This window comes from Petaurus breviceps, unplaced genomic scaffold (genome assembly GCF_028583685.1).
Source record: "Petaurus breviceps papuanus isolate PSGF00001 unplaced genomic scaffold, PetGlider_PUasm1.0 90603, whole genome shotgun sequence".
In the NCBI taxonomy this organism is placed as follows: Eukaryota; Metazoa; Chordata; class Mammalia; order Diprotodontia; family Petauridae; genus Petaurus; species Petaurus breviceps.
This window is the reverse complement of record NW_027187284.1, coordinates 5,214,937-5,235,745: the sequence shown is the minus strand read 5'-3', so window position 1 is coordinate 5,235,745 and position 20,809 is coordinate 5,214,937. Positions and strand designations below refer to the sequence as shown.

The 20,809-nt window shown below is 38.1% G+C and overlaps 1 long non-coding RNA gene across 1 annotated transcript; it reads left to right on the top strand.

The window, feature by feature from the left end:
• Window positions 1–13,291: 13,291 nt before the first annotated feature.
• On the top strand, window positions 13,292–19,320 carry LOC138142783 (uncharacterized). Its single transcript, XR_011163540.1, has 2 exons — window positions 13,292–15,576; window positions 17,653–19,320. It is a non-coding gene; the product is annotated as an uncharacterized lncRNA (long non-coding RNA).
• The last annotated feature ends 1,489 nt before the right edge of the window (window positions 19,321–20,809 follow it).

Genomic DNA, 20,809 nt, shown 5'->3' with positions numbered 1-20,809 from the left:
AACTTCACATTTCACAAGAAAAGAGTTGATGTCCATTTTCCTTCTTAGAAATTATTCATCAACATATGGGAAGTATTATATTTTTCTAATTGAAAAACTCTGGATTAGATTGAGCACGTAAAAGGCATTAAGTCTATTCCTGATTCTGAAATTTACTTCATGAATGACGTTGGGCAATTTTCTTACATTTTATGTAATTTAATTTACTGGTGTGAATGGGAATTACCAAATAGTTAGGAATGGAATTAAGGAATGTCTTCTATACAAAATCTTCCCATTTGTAGATTATTGAGCCTATTTTTTTTGCAGTGACAAAAGAAAACCTTCTGCTTATGCGTAGAGAATTTTTTTAAGGCTACACACAACTATTTCAAGCATGAACGTGTTTCCAAAAATTGCCAAATTAATTCAGAAGTGAACTAAATGGGAAACAAAAAAAGTCCTGGATGTTTAATACCCTTATTAGAAACAAAGCCTTTGGGAAAATTGTCTGATGCCTTTAATAGTCAAAGGTTAATTATTTTGTTCAGTGGACAAAGCAATGAACCTGGAGTCAAGAAGGCCTTACTTCAAATCCAATCTCATATATTTATTAAATATTTGACCTTGAGCAAAGTCATCCTTGTCTGTCCTAGTTTTCTTATCTTTAAAATGGGGAAATTAATGTATCAATATCTTAGAGTTTTTACGAGCATAAAAGAGATATCATAGATAAAGCACTTCACAAACTTTAAAGCACTTGCTAAATTGTAGCCATCATCATCATGACCATCATCATCATCACCATCACCATTACCACCATCAGCACCACCATTATCATCATCATTATCATCACAGTTATTATCTCTACCTAGCTTATGTTAGAGCTAGCCCATGACAGCTGTAAAGTTTACACTAAATCTTACGTTTTATATTTGAGAATTGTATAGCATTAATCCTCCAACTAAATGTACTGGAAATCACTAAAACCTGCTGCAAGGAAAGTCAAATCCACAATGGTGTCATTTTATTATGAGTAATTCTTCCCAAAGTCATGTTTACATTGCAATTTCTATTTGGAATAGGTAGCTTCAGGGAGATTCTCAAAGAAAGTATTTCTTCTAGTAGCTCCCATTTCCTATCTTTATTTGACACATTTTCATCTTTTTTTTTCTAAAATAAAAAATAAAAACACCTTTCCTTAAGTTTCTCTCAGGCTTCTGATTCCAACTTCATTTTGCCAGTGAGAGAAAAGGAATATAAATTGGTATTAGATTTTCTTTAAACATGGACTTTTCAAAAGTGAATGAATTTTCATTAACAACTTAAATTTCTCCAAAAAGCCTTCTGCTAAAATAAAGATGATGGTGGTCATCTTGAAGCTGGAATGTTTTCTTAGACTTAACATTCAAATGGCAGTATAATCTAAACTTACCATTTCATTTTTTATTTGAACTCAAGTTCACTTAGAGAAAAAAAAATGAATTAAAGTTAATGCTTTATGGAAAATCAATAGTCAGTTACAAGGTGTTCAGGAAATGGTTTATTCCACTTAGTTGTAATAATAGTTTAAGATTATGTAGAACTTTGACATTTGCAAAATATTTTCCAGAGGACTCATTTGATTTTCAAAACCTAAGCAAAACAAACAAACAAAAAAACCCTGGTAAATTAGGCACATTTGCTTTCTCTGTTTTGTAAATGAGAAAACTGAGGCTGAAAGAGTTAAGTAATTTGCTAAGGGGCACACAGCTAAGTGTCTGAGACAGAAATTGAAGCCGGATATTTGCCTGGCCTAGCACTCTATCCACTACCTCACTTAACTGCTTCTCAGTTCTCAGGTACATTTTAGATAAAAAGTGATTTTAAGACCTGCAGAGTGCTTTGCATCAGCAGTCTCAAGCAATACTCTGAATGCAAACTTAACCAGTATAATTGTGAAATATTTGACACAACAAATAAAAATATAATAGAACATAGATAATGTTACTAAGTGGTTTTCAAAGTCAAATTGTGACCCACAGAGAATCTAACATATCCTTTAGGTACTGTTTCTCTTTGAGTTTGACATCACTACTTTGCATACTGGGTCCATCTGAGCCTTTCTACACTCCTACTTCCTTTGCAGAGAAGAACACTAAAGCCCAGAAAGTTTATACAGCATTTTCCTATTTAATATGTACCAAATCCATGATTTGAACCCAGGTCTTCTGACTTCATTTTTCTTTGCATTATTCCATACTTTTTTAGTGCCTATTATATGTATGTCTGTGAAGCAATTCCTTTTAGTGGTAACCTGAGCACAAATTAATAGAGCTACTAACCAGTACTCAAGTGCCTCTGGAAGATTTATGACTGGGGGAGGAGAAGAAAATGTATAGAGGAAGAATACAATGGAAGGGGGTGGGGAGGAGATAAGTGAGAGAGTACAACATAGGAAGGTTGAGGCAATGTTAGAGATGTGACTGTGATTGCCTTAGATAACCGAAGTGTTAAGTGAAACACAGAACAGATCCTCCTTCCTCCCCAGAGTCATATTCTTTGCCTTTCTGTGGTTGACGCCTGAAATTCTACTTTAGAGCTTCAAACCTTTTTTAAAAGTTTTGATCTATATTAAAATATGAAAACTATGCATTTGAAGGTATAAAGCTAAAAACTGCAATTAGTTATACTGTCATGTGGATGTGATGGGGGGAAACGGGATCCCAAAAGGTCCAGCAGATATTCTGATCTTATCCAAGACCAGAAAACCTGCAACATCATCTGGAAAGAATTCAAGGTCTCAGGCTTAATTGGAGTGAGAGTTGTAGAATTTTATTGTTACACTTCCATGAGAAGCGGGCAAGAGTCCTTTAGGGGACCTGTAAGTGAGAGGGGTACATGCTTTTACTTTTAAAAGGTAGGGCTGCCATTGTCAGGGCTGACCTGAAGGGAGGGGCCTCAATGCATAGACAAAGGTCAGAGCTGACCAAGAGGAGCATATGAATAGATAGTTTAGATAAGATTTGGGCCAGGTCGTTAAGGAGACAAAAGGCAAGGATAAAGGAGGGTGTGGTCCAGGCCTGGGAAGAAATCAAGAGATTAAGTAAGAACAAAAGGGGTCAAAGGGTGTTGCCTAGATGGAATGTGGGATAGGGGGAAGGGGCAGAACTCAAGGGCGGGAAAGGACAAATTACAACTTCACAGACTGGTTTTACAAGTTGGTCCAACCTAGACCCCAGGTACCCCATCAGATGAAACTTCTCAGAACAGTTTATAATGTTATCTAATAAGGTCTTTGAGAACAAAAACCATTTTATAGATGATTATATTCCCCGTAGAGCTTAGCAGAATGTTTGACACATCGTAAATGACTAATATATATTACTTTTTTTACCATGACTATTATCTAAAATACAAGCTAAGTAGTTGTTACCCTCCCACTAATTTTGACCAAAACCATAAATTTGAACAATCCTATTAAGCTGTTTTTCTGGAAGCTGGAATGTCATATTCCGTTTTAGTGACATATATTTAGCCTTGATGAATAATAGAGATGCTAGCAGGATAAAACATGAGGGTGCTAAGCACAGTAGGTAGAGGAGGTTGAGGGGGCAGGGAAACTATTGAGGAAAGAATAAGGAAAAGAAAGGAAGACTGGAAATTTCAAGGTCAAACTTTGCAATTTGTTCTAGGGATGGCCTTGACTTTTTTTTTTTTTTTTGCTAGACGCATTTTCTACTCCTTGATTTATTAGAGCTCCAGCTGACAATTCCAAGGGTTGAGATTTGGAAGTGGAGGAAGAAGCAAAAATATGTGTAATAAGTTTAACCAAGGCAGCATTTTGGGTACTACAAATAGTTAAGACCCCAGAACATGTTTCTGCCAATCAGCTAGCAATATCCCCACTGATACAGCTCTGCTAATCTGAGAGGACATTACAAACTTCATGACCCCCTGCCTAATTACAAAGTAACAAAAGGTATGGGACTTCCTGAAAAAACAAGTCTCCCCTAGGCAAACTTCTTTTGTTGGGCTGCAAGTGAGGTCCATTAAAGGGCAAGGAAGATCTTTAAATCCCCTTACCATTACAATAGAAAACATAGAAACATGAATTGCATATGAGTAGACTATATATTGCATTTGATCCCTTGGTTCTAGACCTTCCCAAGGCAGGAGTGTCTTTTAGACAGGAGTTCACTTGCTTGTTTTTCAGTTTTCCTTCCATAAAACAAGAAAAAAGAGGTCATGCTAAGGTGGAGAATCAATATCTTATTATAGATGTCACTCTTTATTATAGGGTCTCTCTTTCAACACAGAATAGATGGCTATTCAAGCATCCTCGAGGCTAGTACCCTCAGAATGTCTCCTAAGTTTTGCAAACCCAAATTATACAGAGGCTAGGAAACAGCCAAGTCTTTAGGCCCGCCTTGGTTGGCACTGGGCCTCTCAAATCCCTCTTATTTTCCTTAAAAAAAAAAAAATCACTTATATATTCTATCAACTATTTAAAAAAAATCTATCAATCCAAGTCCCTACAGAATCATTATAGAAAAAAAAAGTTATCTTCATCACCTGTATCTTAATCCAGCTAGGGAGTACAGCCACACCCCCTTTACATTGGTCATAGTTCTATACCTCATCCCACCTTCATTCATCCTGTTGATGGGGTACCTGGGGTCTAGATCAATTTGTGAAACCAACTTGTAAAACCAGTCTGTTCAGTTGTAACTGCAATTTGTCCTTTCCCATCCTTGAGCTCTGCCCCTTCTCCCTATCCCACACTCAGCCTAGGCAACACCCTGTGACCCCTTTGTTCTTACTTAATCTCTTCATTTCTTCTCTGGCCTGGCCCACACTCTTCTTTGTCCTTGCCCTTTCTCTCTTTCCCCTGGCCCAAATCTTATCTAAACTACCTATTCACTAAAGTCACAAGTTCCTCTGGGTCAGCTCAGACCTTTGTCTATGCACTGAGGCCCCTCCCTTCCGGTCAGCCCTGACAATGGCAGCCCTACCCTTTAAGGGTAAAAGCATGTACCCCTCTCACTCGCAGGTCCCCTAAAGGACTCTTGCCCTTGCCCCCTTCTCATAGAAGCGTAACAATAAACTTCTACAACTCTCACTCCAATTAAGCCCGGGACCTTGCATTCTTTCCAGACAGTATTGTAGGTTTTCTGGTCTTAGACAAGATCAGAATTCCTGCTGATCCTACTGGGATTCCATCCCTCATCACTGTGAGATCTTATTCAAAGTGGGTTTTTTTTAATAAAAATGCTGCAAATTGAGGAAAAAAAAAACAGAATAGTGCTCTTTTCAATTGAAATATGCTGCAGGGACACGGAAAGGTGAAACCCGAGGATATGTTCAATATATTACTTTCATGCAGCTTTATTCTGAAGTTCTCAGGCTATTTCTTTGCTCCACTGAAGATGGCAAATTTGTTAATCCTTATGAATTTTCTAAGAGAGAAGATTTCAGAATATATAGACCATGGTCTGCTTCTGAGGAATCTGAGCTTGCACCAGTGTTCCCCAGAGCATTATGAGTTCAGAACCAAAACTGGTGAGCAAAGAATGCAATAGGACATTCCCTTTGTATCCTCAAACCTGGAGCAAGTTTGTCACAGAAAGGGAAACCTGAAGCTCAGGAGACTTAGCAGTGTAGAAAGTCAAGTCACTTTTCTGTAGTTTTGCTTCTTCCATCCCTTATCAATCTCTGACAAACAATCATAACTCTGATAATAAAGAGAAGAAAATATGGTTAAAATAAAGTCAACAGAACTGAGTTTTGGTTCTAAAGAATAAGAAGGAAAATAGGTCAAGACCCAAATATGAATTGGACAATATGTGATTTAAGAGATATTAAAGAGATGTACCTATGTGGAAATTTTTTCTCAAAATGATCAAAATACTGGGATTTCCTCTTTGAAGTTACCCCTGATCTCAGCCCCTCTGAGTTATCAGCATTCATTTTATTTTCTTGATTTTTTTCTATATACATATTTATGCATATGTAATGTTTTACCATAATATAAGCTCCTTGAGGACAGGGGCTATTTCTTGTCTATCTTTCAAAAACAAAACAAAACAAAATACCCAAAACCTTTATACCTGATAAATATCTTGAACATAATAAGTATTTAATCATTTCTTTTTACTTGACTTGAATTGACTTTGTCTAGGTGGAAATTCAAAGGTCTGAATTTAAGGTATTATATTCTGAAATATTTCCTGGAGGGACATGATCACCTCTTCTATTAGTAGGACCTCCTATTTGAAGAGTAATAGTTCATAATTGTAATAACAAAATATATACACATGCACATTTATGCATGAATATATGTGTGCATATATGTATACATACACACATATACATATATACATAAATATGTGTGTGTATTTTTCCTTCCAAAGACATGACATTTAGTATGTGAAATCCATTATAATTACAAAATATTTCCTTACAGCAACCATTTAACTTCCCAGTTACAACCATAACATCAATATTATTAATAATTACATGGTCACATCGATGGAAAGTATATCTGTTAACCTAAAATAAGTATACAAAGGGGATGGTCACTGGGAAATTAATTGTTTGGCAACAGAAAATCATGAAAATAAAAAAAAAAGACAGAAGGCTTATGATCTATAATTGTGAAAAGAATTTACAACTCCAATAAATTGACATAACATCAAAGAATTCAAGAGCTGCTAAAGATTATTTTTTCAGAATCAATATTTAATTAAATTATTGTCAAGAATTACCATAATAATTACTATTTCAAAGCACTTATGATGAGGGATGGGATCCCAATAGGTTCAGCAGGAATTATGATCTTATCTAAGACCAGAAAACCTGCAATATCATCTGGAAAGAATTCAAGGTCTCAGGCTTAATTGGAGTGAGAGATGTAGAAGTTTATTTTCACGCTTCTATGAGAAGGGGGCAAGGGCAAGAGTCCTTTAGGGGACCTGCGAGTGAGAGGGGTACATGCTTTTACCTTTAAAGGGTAGGGCTTCCATTGTCAGGGCTGACCTGACAGGAGGGGCCTCAGTGCATAGACAAAGGTCAGAGCTGACCAAGAGGAGCATGTGGATAGATAGGTTAGATAAGATTTGGGCCAGGTTGAAGGAGACAAAAGGCAAGGACAAAGGAGGGTGTGGGCCAGGCCCAGAAGAAATGAAGAGATTAAGTAAGAACAAAGGAGTCACAGGGTGTTGCCTAGGTGGAGTGTGGGATAGGGAGAAGGGGCAGAGCTCAAGGATGGGAAAGGACAAATTGCAGTTACAACTTCACAGATTTTACAAGTTGGTTTGACCTAGACCCCAGGTACCCCATCACTTTCACATCTTATCTTTGACATTTACTCCCAGTTTGAACTTGGAGAAATCATTTAATCTCCAAAGGTCTCAGTTTCCTCACCTATAAAATGGGAGTTGTCTACATGGTCTCTGATGTTTCTTTTAGTTCATGAGCTGATCCTATATGACCCTCCTAACAACTACTTAACTTATTAGAGATGGTAATAGTAGTATATGTTCATTATTGTAATTATGATAGTATCATCAGTTTTGATATGAAGAGGCCCTTAGTGTACAGTCTAATCTAACCCTCTAATTCCACAGGTGAGAAGACCTAGGTCTTAAACCATAGAGAGTAATAGACATTTTTATCAGTGACTTGAATAAAGCCATAGATAACATACTCACTAAATTTATAAATGACAGTAAGCTAGAAGGGATAGCAAACACCATGAATGAAGGTCAGAATCTAAAAGGATCTTGAGAATCTGTGGGATTGAGGGAAAATCTAATATGAAATTCAGTAAAGAATAATGTAAAGGAGTGGCTAGGTTGCACAGTGAATAGAGCACTGGCCCTGCTGTCATGAGAATCTGACTTCAAATCCAACCTCAGATATTTTATACACTTATTAGCCATGTGACTTTGGAAAAGTCACTGAACCCCAATTGCCTTCCAAAAAGCAAAAAAAAAGAATAATATCAAGTCTTACACATGGATACAGAAAATCAACTTGTAAACACAAGGTAGGGGAGGTATAACCAGAGAGCATTTTTCTGAAAGAAAGATCAGAGAGTTTTAGCAGATTATATATTTAATGTAAATTATATTTTTTTTTCCTTTTTGGATGGTGGAAGGCAGGAAAATTGGGATTAAGTGACTTGCCCAAGGTCACACAGCTAAAAGTGTTAAGTTTCTGAGGTAAAATTTGAACCCATGTTCTCCTGACTCCAGGGCCATTGCTCTATTCACTGTGCCACCTAACCTCCCCTATAAATCAGAAATCTGATAGTCAAATAGTCAAAACACTAATATAATATTTGGTTGTCTTATGGGAGGCAGAGATTCCAGGAAAAAGGAGATGCCTCTGTCAGAACTTATGTGAAGGATCTAGTACACTTCGGGGTACTGCAATTTAAAAAGGACATCGATAAGTAGGAATATAGCTAGATTATATCCATCGTAATCATGAAGGGTCTTAAGTTCATGTCATATGAGGACAGGTTGATATTACTGGGTATGTTAGCCTGTAAAAGACTCAGAGGAAATAGGATAGCTGTCTTCAGACTCCAATGTTTATAGTTTTAATTTGAAGGAGATAATACATATGTCCTGTTTGGCCCCAGAGGGAAGCAACACAAATAATGGGCTAAAGTTGCAAAGAAGTACATTCAGGCTTGATATTAAAAAAAAATCCTGATAATTTGGGATGTCCAGGAGTAAATATAGCTGCCTTGAAAAGTGGTGTGTCCCATATCCTTGGGGGGTCTTTATGCAGACGCTGGATGACTGCTTGTCAGGTGTATTATAGCAGAAATTCCTTGGGGGTATGGGACCCTTACAATTCTGAAATTACATGATTCTGTGATACCATAATAAAGATTAAAATAAACTTTTCTTCACAGATGCCCTTTAGCTTATCAGTAATACTTTAGTGTGGATTCCTTTAACAGAAAACTTCCCTCAGACTGGCTTCCTGGAAGTAAGGCATGGAAACAATGGATGTTTCCATTTAAAGAAAAATATATTAACCTGGAGCTTTGGATGCTGTTCAGAATACTAGGTCTAGATAATATGCTACAGTTTTAAGAGAAGCCCTGTGGTGCTGGGCTACTTAGTGGAGGCAGGGGAAGTGGCACAGAATCAAAGGGCAAAGCCAGTAATAAGCAAAATGGTAGTACCGGTATAAACAATGCAAAAAATTTCACTATTTTCCTTAATCCTGCCTGACTCTGTTACTTTGAGATGGCATTCCAAGAATTTTGGACATCAGTTCAATGACTGAATATCAAAGTTCATTAAAAGGCAACAACAACAAAATAAGCCTAAGGAGACATTTGTGTTACATCTATGGACTGGTAACAATTGAGAGGTCCTATGGCATATTGAATAGGGTACTTGACTTAGAGTCAGGAAGATGGGTTCAGATCCTGTCTCAGATTCTTATTTGCAATGTAACCCTGAGAAAATCTTTTAATGTTTCTATGCCCCGGTTTCCCCATCTACAAAATGAGGAGGTTAGATTCAATGACCTCCAGGGTCCTTTACATTCCCAAGTTTATGATCCTACCACTTATTAACCATATGACCTTTGGTCAAGGGCCTAATTTTTAGAGCCCCAGTTTCCTTCTCTCAGATAGAAGAATATGGACTAGTAGACAAGCTCCTTAATCTCTTTCAATGCTAAATCAGAATGCACATATATGCATAAAACGCATATATGCACAAGCACATATATTTATATGATATACATACATATACATATACACACATTATATATATACACATATATTAGGCAGAGAGAGATGTGACAAGTATAGCTACAGATAAAGGTATATACATGTTACATATGCATGTAAGAATATACATATACATATGTATTATAAGTTTAATATAATTTGTCATTTGTCCTTCATTTTTGGAGAAGACCAGTGACATAATAGGTAGTGACTTGTACATGAATTGGATTTAAGCAAGGCAGAGTTAGAACCATCCTTGTTCCATCTTCTGAAGTCATAGAAGTTCAGTGACAGGACAAAAGTAAAGACAATTGATGATGGCCCAGGATGCAGGGGATGATGTTGGTGTCTTTGATGCCTGAACAAGCTCTAAGAACTCCACAACACCTGCTTCAGCTGCCTTCATGGTCTTTGGAACAAATTGTTTTCAGCTGTGCATTCTGCCTGGGAAAGTCTTCACATGCTTGGGGTAGACATCCTCCTAACACCCTAACAGGTTTATTAAGTAAGTAAGTTACCTGGTTTAGTCCATCTGCTGAGATGATTTACCAGGGCATGGGGTATTTAGGACTGGAACTTCTGGTGTGAGGGCCTGCAAAACTCTTTTCAGGGCTGCTCCTCCACCTTAGGTGTCCACCTGATTCCCTCATTTCTCACCTGTGGCTCCAAGAAGCTGTAGCGTAATATAAATATAGATCATTGTATGTACATAAGTATTATAAGTATGTATTATAAATATAAGTTTAATACAAGTAAATACACACCAGAATATATATGTATATAGGTATGTATTTGTGCTTTCATGTGTGTGTTTTAATTGGACCTGTGTGATAGGACCAGAGATTTCCTGCTGCAGCTTCCCTGATCCTGACACTTCTTCCTCACATGTATCTTCATTGGTCCCAGATTCCCTGGTCTGAGGCATAAAAGAGGTCCCAGCTAAGTGTAGTCATTACCTCTCAGATTGATAGGTACCTGAGACCACATGAGACATTCAAGCTTGATTGTGGCCAGACACATTTCTGCAGAGATAGGTGGGTATCAAGAGCAGCTAAGTGCCCCTGTATCCTTATTGCATATCCTTGTTATCTTATGCAAAGTAAATCTAATCCTTTGTTAAATATTCAGTAGTTCACAAGTGCCTCATTTCCCATGGAAACCAAAATCAAACTTGACTTAGTAGAGCCATGTCTACAGTAGCCTGTGATTTATTTTTTGTCTTTTTTGTTGTTGTTGTTGCTTTTAGGAGGGCAATTGGGGTAAAGTGACTTGCCCAAGGTCACATGGCTAGTTAAGTGTTAAGTGTTTGAGGCCAGATTTGAAGTCAAATCATCAAATCCTCCTGACTCCAGGGCCAGTGCTCCATTCACTGTGCCACCTAGCTGCCCTAGGAGGTGTGATTTCATCAGTGTGGGAAATTCCTGGTAAAGAGTCGCTCTCACAGAAACCCGATATTCAACTTGTAGTTTTAAAAAGGTGTCTAGGCAATTACAAAGGACCCGTAATGAAAAATACTCTCCGTGTCCTGAGAAAGAACTGATGAAGTCTGAATGCAGATCATAGCATACTGTTTTTCACTTTCTGTAGTGTGTGTGTGTTTTCATTTGGGTCTGTTTTCCTTTACTATATAACTAATATAGTAATATGTATTACATGATTGAAAATGTATAATCTAGATCAAAGAGTTTATTGTCTTAGGTGTTGGTTAGGAAGGGAGAGGTAAATTTAGAACTCATTTTTTTTAATGAATGTTTAAAATTATTGTTACACATAATTGGGGAAATATCTTTTTTTATTATTTAAATGCATCCAGCGAATTGAGAATTTAAATAAATTTTTCAAGGTCATCCAACCAGTATATGTCAGAAGAACACTAATTCACATCTTCCTGACTCTAACAATGCATCTCTATCCACTATAACATACTACTTCTATTGCTATGAATCTATATAATCAATAAATCAATCACCCACTAATTTAGTTAGCACTTATTATGTGTCTAGGGGCAGCTAGCTGGTATACTGGATAAAACTCTGGATAAAGGAAAGGTTTTTAGGGAATAAAATAAATTCTGTTTTGCACATGTTGAATTTGAGACACATAAGAGATATGTTATTCAAAATGTAAAATAGGCAGTTGTGATTTGCCCTTTACTCAGAGCAAACATAAGTATTCTGTAACTGATTCATAGCTATTTACTGGTGAAGAAAAGTTCCATTGACTCTTGAGTCAAAATTGAGGGTACATAAAAATAATTACAAATAAAACAAATTGCAGTAACTTTTTTTTTTTCGAATCTGGTGGTGATTGAGATAAGAAATAATGTAAGCTTCTACATGAAGAAAGAGTTCTTAGGGATCTTATTTCCCCACAGGATCTAGAATGCATAACATTGCTATTTCTTCTGTCCCTGTTGTGATTATTCTTTCCTTATCTAAGTGGCAGAAATATTGGAGATGGAATGATCAAACTGCCACCTTTTGATTGTCAAAAGATCAATAGAACCACTAAAGGTTCAATGACCAAGCCAAGAAAGTAGACAGGTTGCGGCCTTGAAGAACAACCTGCTTTATCAAGTCTCACAGTGCATTGACCCAAAAGCCAAAGCACCATTTCTTTCAAGAGACGTAGTGACTCAGTCATCAGCTATGCTGAAACAGGAGTGAACATGAAAGTAGAAGGAATTTTTATAGCAATCACCTTAAGTTTAGTTGATCCTCTCCAGGGATCAAGGTTGTAGAGGGGGAGAATTCCACTCTGAAACCAGATTGGGCATATCAGTTGGTACTTATCTTCTAACTATATTTTCTCAGTAAATATCCCTTTATAAAAGCTAATTTATGTTAGTTATTTATCAGTTATATTGAGGAAATATCAATGACTTAAATGATATTGTAGTGCTAGTCACCTGTGATGATATAGGGGAAACAAGATGGGAGCTGATAAAATTAGAAAAAAAAAAAAACCCTACTGCCCCTCAGCGCTATTCTTGAGGTGGGGATGTAGTCAAAAGTACTCTTGATAAACAACTCACCAATGTTAGGGTGTTTTAATTTTTTCAGTTCATAGTGTCTGGGAATCAATTGAATAGAGATTATGATAGAAAAGAGTTAAATGGCATTTAATGAGATCACCCATTGAGACATAGATAGCTTAACTGATTGACTTACAATAAACCTTCTACTTTTAATATCTTATTTATTTATTCACATTTTTATTTATTTTAATTTTTTAAATTTGAGTTCCAAATTCTCTTACTCCCTTCTACTTCTTCCCCATACATTGAGAAAACAATGTTATATCAATACACACATGGATGTATATATGTATGTATATATATATATATATGTATGTGTATATATATATGAAGGTAAAATTATACATATAAAGTCATACAGAATGAAGCATAGCATATTTCCATATTAGCTATGTTGCAAAAAAAAAGGATGACAGAAAAGCAAGAAAAGTAAAAAGAGAATCAAAAGTATGCTTCAATCTGCATTTAGAGTTTATCAGTTCTCTCCCTCTCTCTGGAGGTAGAGATGATTTTTCATTGTGGGTCCTTGTTGGGGGCCAGGAAGTAATGGTATATGGGCTAGTGCCTGCTTGCTTGATGTATGACCTTAAAAGGTAATGAATAGAGCTGTAGAAGATGATTGGCTATATGTACCTATAAGTTGCCCTGATGCGGAAGTTCAGGGCAGTCGCGATGTAGCTGAGCCTGAATAAACAACTCCTGCAAACCTCGGGTGCTCTGTCTGGTAATTCCTCCTAGGAGGCCGGTGACGACCGAAGACTTACTATGGGTAAGTGAGAGGACGGGATATCAATAGCCCCCCACAACTGGCGCCCAACGTGGGGCCTGGGTAGGGTCCGAGAAGACCGTCTGGGCTGTAACTTAGCTCTCCAGACAGCCTCATTGGTAAAGAGTACCTTTGAGAAGATGGGAGGGACAGGAAGTGTCCCCGCAATTTTGCCCGAGGAGCAAGGAGTTATTGCCGCGCAGCTTTATAAAGTGTGCGCGAAGGGCGGCGTAAAGATACCGATAAGAACGTGCCGCCAGTTTGTAGAAAAAATATGGACCATCTGCCCCTGGATACAACATGCGGGGGTGCAGCCAGGCCGATGGGCCGTGGTGGGACAACAAATGGCTTCATATGAGGGAACAAACCCGGGGTCATTAACCCCAACCGATTTCACCGTTTATCCTTAGCAGGCTCCTCTAGTGAGGAGTCGGAGGAGGAATCGACTAGCCGACCTCCTCAATATCCGTGGGAGGAGTTGAGAGAAGCGGAGAGGGGATTAGAAAGCGGGGAAGATGGCGACAGCGAAGGAGCTGGCTCCGCGCGCTGTTCGCTGGGAACAAGAACCCGGAAGAGAGGAGACAGTGGCGCAGCAAAAAATAAAAAAGAGGAAGTGCCTGACTTCTACGCCTACAGGGCGTCGCCCAGAAAAAGGGAGGAAGTCCCCACAGGCGGGGCGGCCGCCTGGGCTGCCGAATGGTCGGAAGGAAGCCGTCCTCCTCCCTTCAACCTTGCCGGAGGCCCGTTCACTCTTAAGAAGCAGATAGATAACACCTTAAGTCCCACCTAATTACTCTTTCTGGTTTAGGTGATTAAATTGTGGGTTCGAGTCCCACTTAGTTGCTTGTTTAGAATGAGTGGTACATGTTTTGAGTGATTGGTACTGTGCACAGAACTGTTACGTGTCGTATCTTGTGTTTCTGCTGTGTTCTGTCCCTTCTGTGTCTTTGTTTGTCCTATCCAGTCATCAGGTCCATTATGGGCCAAGGGTCATCCACAGCCGGCCCGTGTACTCCTTTGAAATGCCTTTTGGACAACTTCAGACTTCCAGAAACTGGCCTCTGGATATGGGGAGTCTGTGACCAAATTTAATTTAGAAAAGTTCTGTACCATTGGCTGCAACTGCAGGACATTCCTTTGAAATGCTGTATCTCTTTCCCTCCTTCTTTCCCCTGCTGCTGAGTGCAGGCTGGAAAGGGAGAGAAGGAGAGCAAAATGTTGTCTTGTTTAGGTTATATGATGGTAAATGCAAGTGAAAGAGTATAGGAGAAATGTTAGGTTGGAATTAGAAAGAAATAAAGTATGTATATGATTTTAAAGGGGCTTTAATCAAAGTCCAACAGGAAGAGTAGACAGTAGTAAAAGCAAGAAAGTTTAAGCATGTAGCAAAGAAAGGAACATGGGTAGGAAGTTAAGATAGGTATAAGTTAGTTGCTATTGAAAAGTGTGAACAGAAGTTTTAAGATCTTTAAAAGTTTGAAAATCTCCTCTTCATTCCACTCTGGCCAAGTGGAGTGAGGAGAGGGTGATGGGAGGGGGAGGGAATCTTTTCCCTCAGAACAAAGAGGCAGGTAGATTAACATTTAACTATTTCCTGCCTCACTTAAAAGAGAAAAGTTTTGTGTAACAGAATGCAACTAAAAGGCAACTGAATGCATTCTGGCCATCTTTGAAAAGTGTCACTCCTAATTTGATTCTAAAGAAAAGTTGGAATTCATTTTACTATTTGGCATTTAGGCAAATTGGAATATTTTCCAAGATTTGATACATAAGGTGAGGTTTTTGGGTTCTCTAGAACTGGGATAAGGGAGTAGGCGCCACTCCCTCTCCCCTTGCTAGGGAAGTCAAAGCTATCACTTTCAAAGAAGTTTCTAAGGAGTGGACACAAAATTTATTGGAGTAAAAGTTGGAACAGCTAAAAACATTGGGGGGAGGCATGGCAGCTATATTGAGGGTCCCTGGGGCATGCAGAAGACCCTCTTTCCTTTCAAATCCCGGGGACCACAACCAAGCTCTGCAACTGTGGGGAGAGGAGAAAAGCCTCTGCACTTGGTAAGCCTAATTTTCTATCAATAATTTTGGTATGTGATGAATCAGAAATGCAATTAATGTCATTATGTCATTGTTCTATTATGGTATCTCTAAATTGTAAAATCTAAATTGTAAAGTCCTCTTATACTGTAAAAATTGAGTGACAAATCAGTTTTCAATCTGAGTTTTGTTGAAACTAAAAGATGGAGAAAAAGTTGTGTAAAACTAGCTATGTTACTTTATCAGTTCTGCTAACCCTATGTTATAATGTTATTTTCATGTGAATTGGATTTTTTATGTTATAATATCTGATGGTTTAAAGCTTTTATATTTGGGATACAAACAAGTAGTAACAATACTGCCAATATTTACTGTGATAGCTGATTGTCCATTTAACTTTTTGGCTATTCTGGAAATATACAGTGATTATAAGTTGATTGGTTGTATGGCAGCAAAAAAAAAAAAAAGGATTTTAGTTTAGTATAACTTCATGTGGAGTTTTAAGGTCATCAGATTGGTAATTCATTTGTTCTTATTTCGAAGTTCAAACTTGAGATGATATCATTACTGGTAAACATCTGTACTATCTATGGTGTATGAAAAGCAGTTTCTCTTAAAGTTTTGGAGTATTGTAATTTGGGAAAATCTTAAGCTTCCAAGTCTATCTTTGTTTAAAAGGAAGTTTCAGTTAAGATTGTTTGAAATTGTAAGACTGTTAACTAAGTTATTGGGCTACTGTTTTAATGCTAAAACCTAAAACTGTGACAACTTTATACTGACTAGTTCTGCTCATTCAGAACAGTCCCTCTACTACTGTATAATGTTGTAAAATTACCTGGGAAAGCGAACTTGTATGAAGCTCCTAAACTATAAGCTTGACTTACTGAGAAGCAGCAAAGTCTATGTACAAAAAGAGTAAAAAGGATCTCTAACAATTGGCCTTACCAGGACAATCTCAGAAAATTGTGAAGGGAAAGATGTTAAAGGGAATCCCTTATGTATATGAGTCCTGGCAAATCTTTGTGGTATATTGCAACTTAATGAGAGTAAATTGATGTTAAGATAAGAAGGTTTGGGGACAAATGGGGATTTCCAAGCCCCTCCTGTCTCTAAATAGTGGTATGGATACCTTTGTATCAGATGGTTTAAGTATGTTGAGAAGGGTGTGAGGAAGTTTTAAGGAAGACAGAAAGATTTGTAACTAGATTTTATAATTAATAGCTCAATCATATTTGAGAAGAAAAGGAAATAAGAATACAAATGCAATATTGAATCATTATCCCATGGACTGAGATTGGGATTATAAAGTTACTGTAGAAAAGTTATATCTGTGTATATGTCATAGGGATCCCAGTGTATTTCAAAGTATAATTGGGTATTAATGCCATTGACTGAATTAATTGTTGGGATTAAATCAGAGACACTTTAGTTGAGAGAACGTAAATTTTAGTGTGAGATCAGATTAAGCATAGTTACAGAAAGATGAGGAATCTTGGGCAGTAGATGCAAATCTATTAGGGCAATGATTTATAAACCTGATGGGAGATTTGACTTTACGAACACCTATGGGGTTCCTTTGAAAAGGAATGTTCCCCACCTATTCCTGAGTCTAGCATTGAGGTGGAATGGATACTGCATGGTTGGATATCTGTAACTAACCTGAATTTAAACAGAATCAAGGATGTTCTATCCTGTCATATTTGGAATGTCACAGGTCCCTGTTTTTTTTTTTTCCTTCTATAGCAGGTTTCTATGATCGGAGCAGGGAGTCAGTAAAGGATGTGAGCTCTTTCGTGTTAGCCTACTGGAAAATCTAATATTATTTTTATCTAAGATTAGAACATGTACAGAAAGTTATGCAAACTGCTTAAGATCATTCTAAAAGTTTTATGAGTCTTGAACTGTTTTAAAGAAGGGAAAATACTTTTAGAAGAAATTTTAAATCTCTAGTGGGATTTTGAAAGGCCTATTCTATGGGAAAATATGAAGGACAGTGAAATAGTCTGAGAATGGGTTATACTAGCCCATACTCACCCCACTTCTGGTCAATTTTCTCTTACTCCTTTTTGGCCCTTGTTTGTCTAATCTTTTTGCAAGATTTGTGTTTTTTTAGGCTCAGCACCCTTCACTGGCAGGTGACTCTTCTGCCGGGAACATTGTCGGCTGAGTATCAACCGTTGCCTGAAGTCTTTACCCATCACCCCTTGGACCTGGCATCGGCCAAATTCCGGACCTTGGCTATGGACCCCACCCCTTGAACGATGATACCCTGAGAGGCAGGGAAAGCTCTTCGCCCCTCCCCAGCGGGAAGTAGCTCGGGAGGCTGAGATCATCGTCCTGTGCCCCCAAATGATTTCGGGTGTCATCTGTTTAAGGGGGGAATGATGGGGTACCTGGGGTCTAGGTCAATTTGTGAAACCAGTCTGTGAAATTGTAACTGCAATTTGTATTGTAAAATTGTTATCTGTAAAATTCCTTTCCCAACCTCCGACTCTGCCCCTTCCCCCTACCCCACATTCCACCTAGGCAACACCCTTCGACCCCTTTTGTTCTTACTTAATCTCTTGATTAAGTAATCAAGGCCAGGGCTGGCCCACACCCTCCTTTATCCTTGCCTTTTGTCTCCTTAACCACCTGGCCCAAGTCTTATCTAAACTGTCTATTCACATGCTCCCCTTGGTCAGCTCTGACCTTTGTCTATGCATTGAGGCCCCCTCTCCTTACTTTTATTCCGGTGAGGGTGGGAGAGAGCATGCAAATTTGCCTAGACAGAAAAGAGCCCCCATACTTGTACCTCTGCTTTTAGGACTTGGTATTGCCGGGTCCACTGCAGTAGGGACCACGGCTTTGGTTAAAGGTAATGAGAATTTCTTATCTCAGCAAGGGCAAATTGATGCCATAATGGAAATGGGTCTCATGGGGTGCCAATGGCACACAACTGGTCTTTGTGTGACCTCTGCCCCGTACCAAAGATATTCTAGGGCAGCTAATCTGTCCTATACTCTGGGTTCATTTTTAAACGGGACATGGAATAAGCAGTTTACACTGAAGTTAAATGAATTAAGACATGCTATAGTTGTATTGAATTCTACCACCATATCTGGTCCCCAGTTATCAGCATGGACTGAGTGGTTCCAAAACATTACCCAATAGTTTGCCTCTTGGGGAGGTTTGGGGGCGTCAAGTATGGTGTTACTCTTGACCATAGGGTTGCTTGTCTGGTACCTCTGCCGATTGCAGAGAAGACAACAAGGATATATGTTGCTCACACAAAAGGCCATTATGGCCATTGAGGAAGGAGCAGACCCTCAAGTATGGCTGGCTTCCATGGAAGACATGTAACGCCCTTGAAGTAAGACGGGATCCGTTCTATGACGGGCAACCTCTCCTGACCCGGCCGCCTAAGACAGGGCCCCAGGGCGTTGGGTTACCAAGGACGGGTAAGGTTCAGGGATCAGGAGATGACCCAAGCCAGAACATCCCGCATTCCCCTACTGCCGCCAGGGTCTGCTAAATTCAGGTTATTGCAACTGCACCGCTTAAGGCTGTACCAGACAAGCATCCTGATTAAACAAAAAGGGGGAGATGTTGGGGGCCAGGAAGTAATGGTATATGGGCTAGTGCCTGCTTGCTTGATGTATGACCTTAAAAGGTAATGAATAGAGCTGTAGAAGATGATTGGCTATATGTACCTATAAGTTGCCCTGATGCGGAAGTTCAGGGCAGTCGCGATGTAGCTGAGCCTGAATAAACAACTCCTGCAAACCTCGGGTGCTCTGTCTGGTAATTCCTCCTAGGAGGCCGGTGACGACCGAAGACTTACTATGGGTAAGTGAGAGGACGGGATATCAATAGCCCCCCACAGGTCCTTTGAAATTGTCTTGGATCATCATAACGATCTGTGTAACTGTCACATTAGAACAAATTTACAATAGTGCTGTTACTGTTTTCAGAATTATCTTGTTTCTGTTTACTTCACTTTGCATCAATTCATGTAAATTTTTCCAAAACTATCCACCTCATTGTTTTAAAAGCATAATAGTTAATATTACTTTATTTTCTGTGGTATCTTTAAGATATAATTTTTGCTTTTAAACTCCTTTAATTAAGTCTATTTTTTGCTTTGTTCTGTCTGAGATCATAATTGATACCTGTTCCTTTTTGACTTCAGTTGAAGCATAATAAATTCTCCCCCCAAATTTTAACATCTTCAAAAAAAAATCTTTTAATATTCAATATATCCTCCTTTTGATGTAATCACTTGTTTATACATGATTTGACATTGAGTTTACATGATTTTGACTTATATTCTTCAATTCTTCACAACAGAATCACATTTTTATCAAGTAAAGTATAATTACAAAGTTGTAAATTTAAGTTAGTGGAAAAATGGTGGTTACCTAGACAGAAATGGGGAAGTTCAGAAGGGAGGTGGGTTTTGAAGGAGTTGAGATCAGTTTTTGGACATGTTGAATTTAAGATATTTATAACACATCCAGTTTGAAATATCCATTAGTCAACTTATGAGAGACTAGACCTATATATATTGGACAACAACCTATTTAGATGTGATAATCAAATCTTTATGAGCTCAGGAAATAACCAAGGTAAGAATTGTAGAGAAAAAAGCCTTGGGATATACTCAAAGGTGAGGAATTTGACAGGAAAAAAACTAAAGGAGGAGAAAATATCCAGGAGGATATATACTTAAGTATGAAATACTACAGAAAGGTTAAGAAAAACGCAGATAAAAAAATGGGATTAGATTTGGCAATTATGAAACTATAAGAAATTATTGGTATTCATGATTTTGGAAAGAGTAGTTTCAGCTAAGTCATGGATTTGGAAGCCAAATGGCAAAGGTTTATGAAATTAAAGGAGAGGAGGGGCAACAGGTATACACAGTTTTATGTACTTTAGCTTACAAAGGCAGGAGAGATATTAGACAATAACTTAAAGTGATTGCCATCTCAGTGTTATTTTTTTCAGTATGTGACACTTTGTCATGTTTGAACCAGAAGGGAATGAACCAATTAGATAGGAAGTAGATGAATGACATAGAGAAATAGAAGATGATTTCAGAGACAGAGAAGAGGAAATGGAGTCCAGGATATTTCTTGAGGAGTTGACATGGTAAAAGAAAACTCTATGTATGTATGTGTAATGTACATATATGCACACCCATGTGTACATGTGTGCATATAGACATATGAATACATATGTGCACTCACAGACATATCCTTCTGTCATTCCA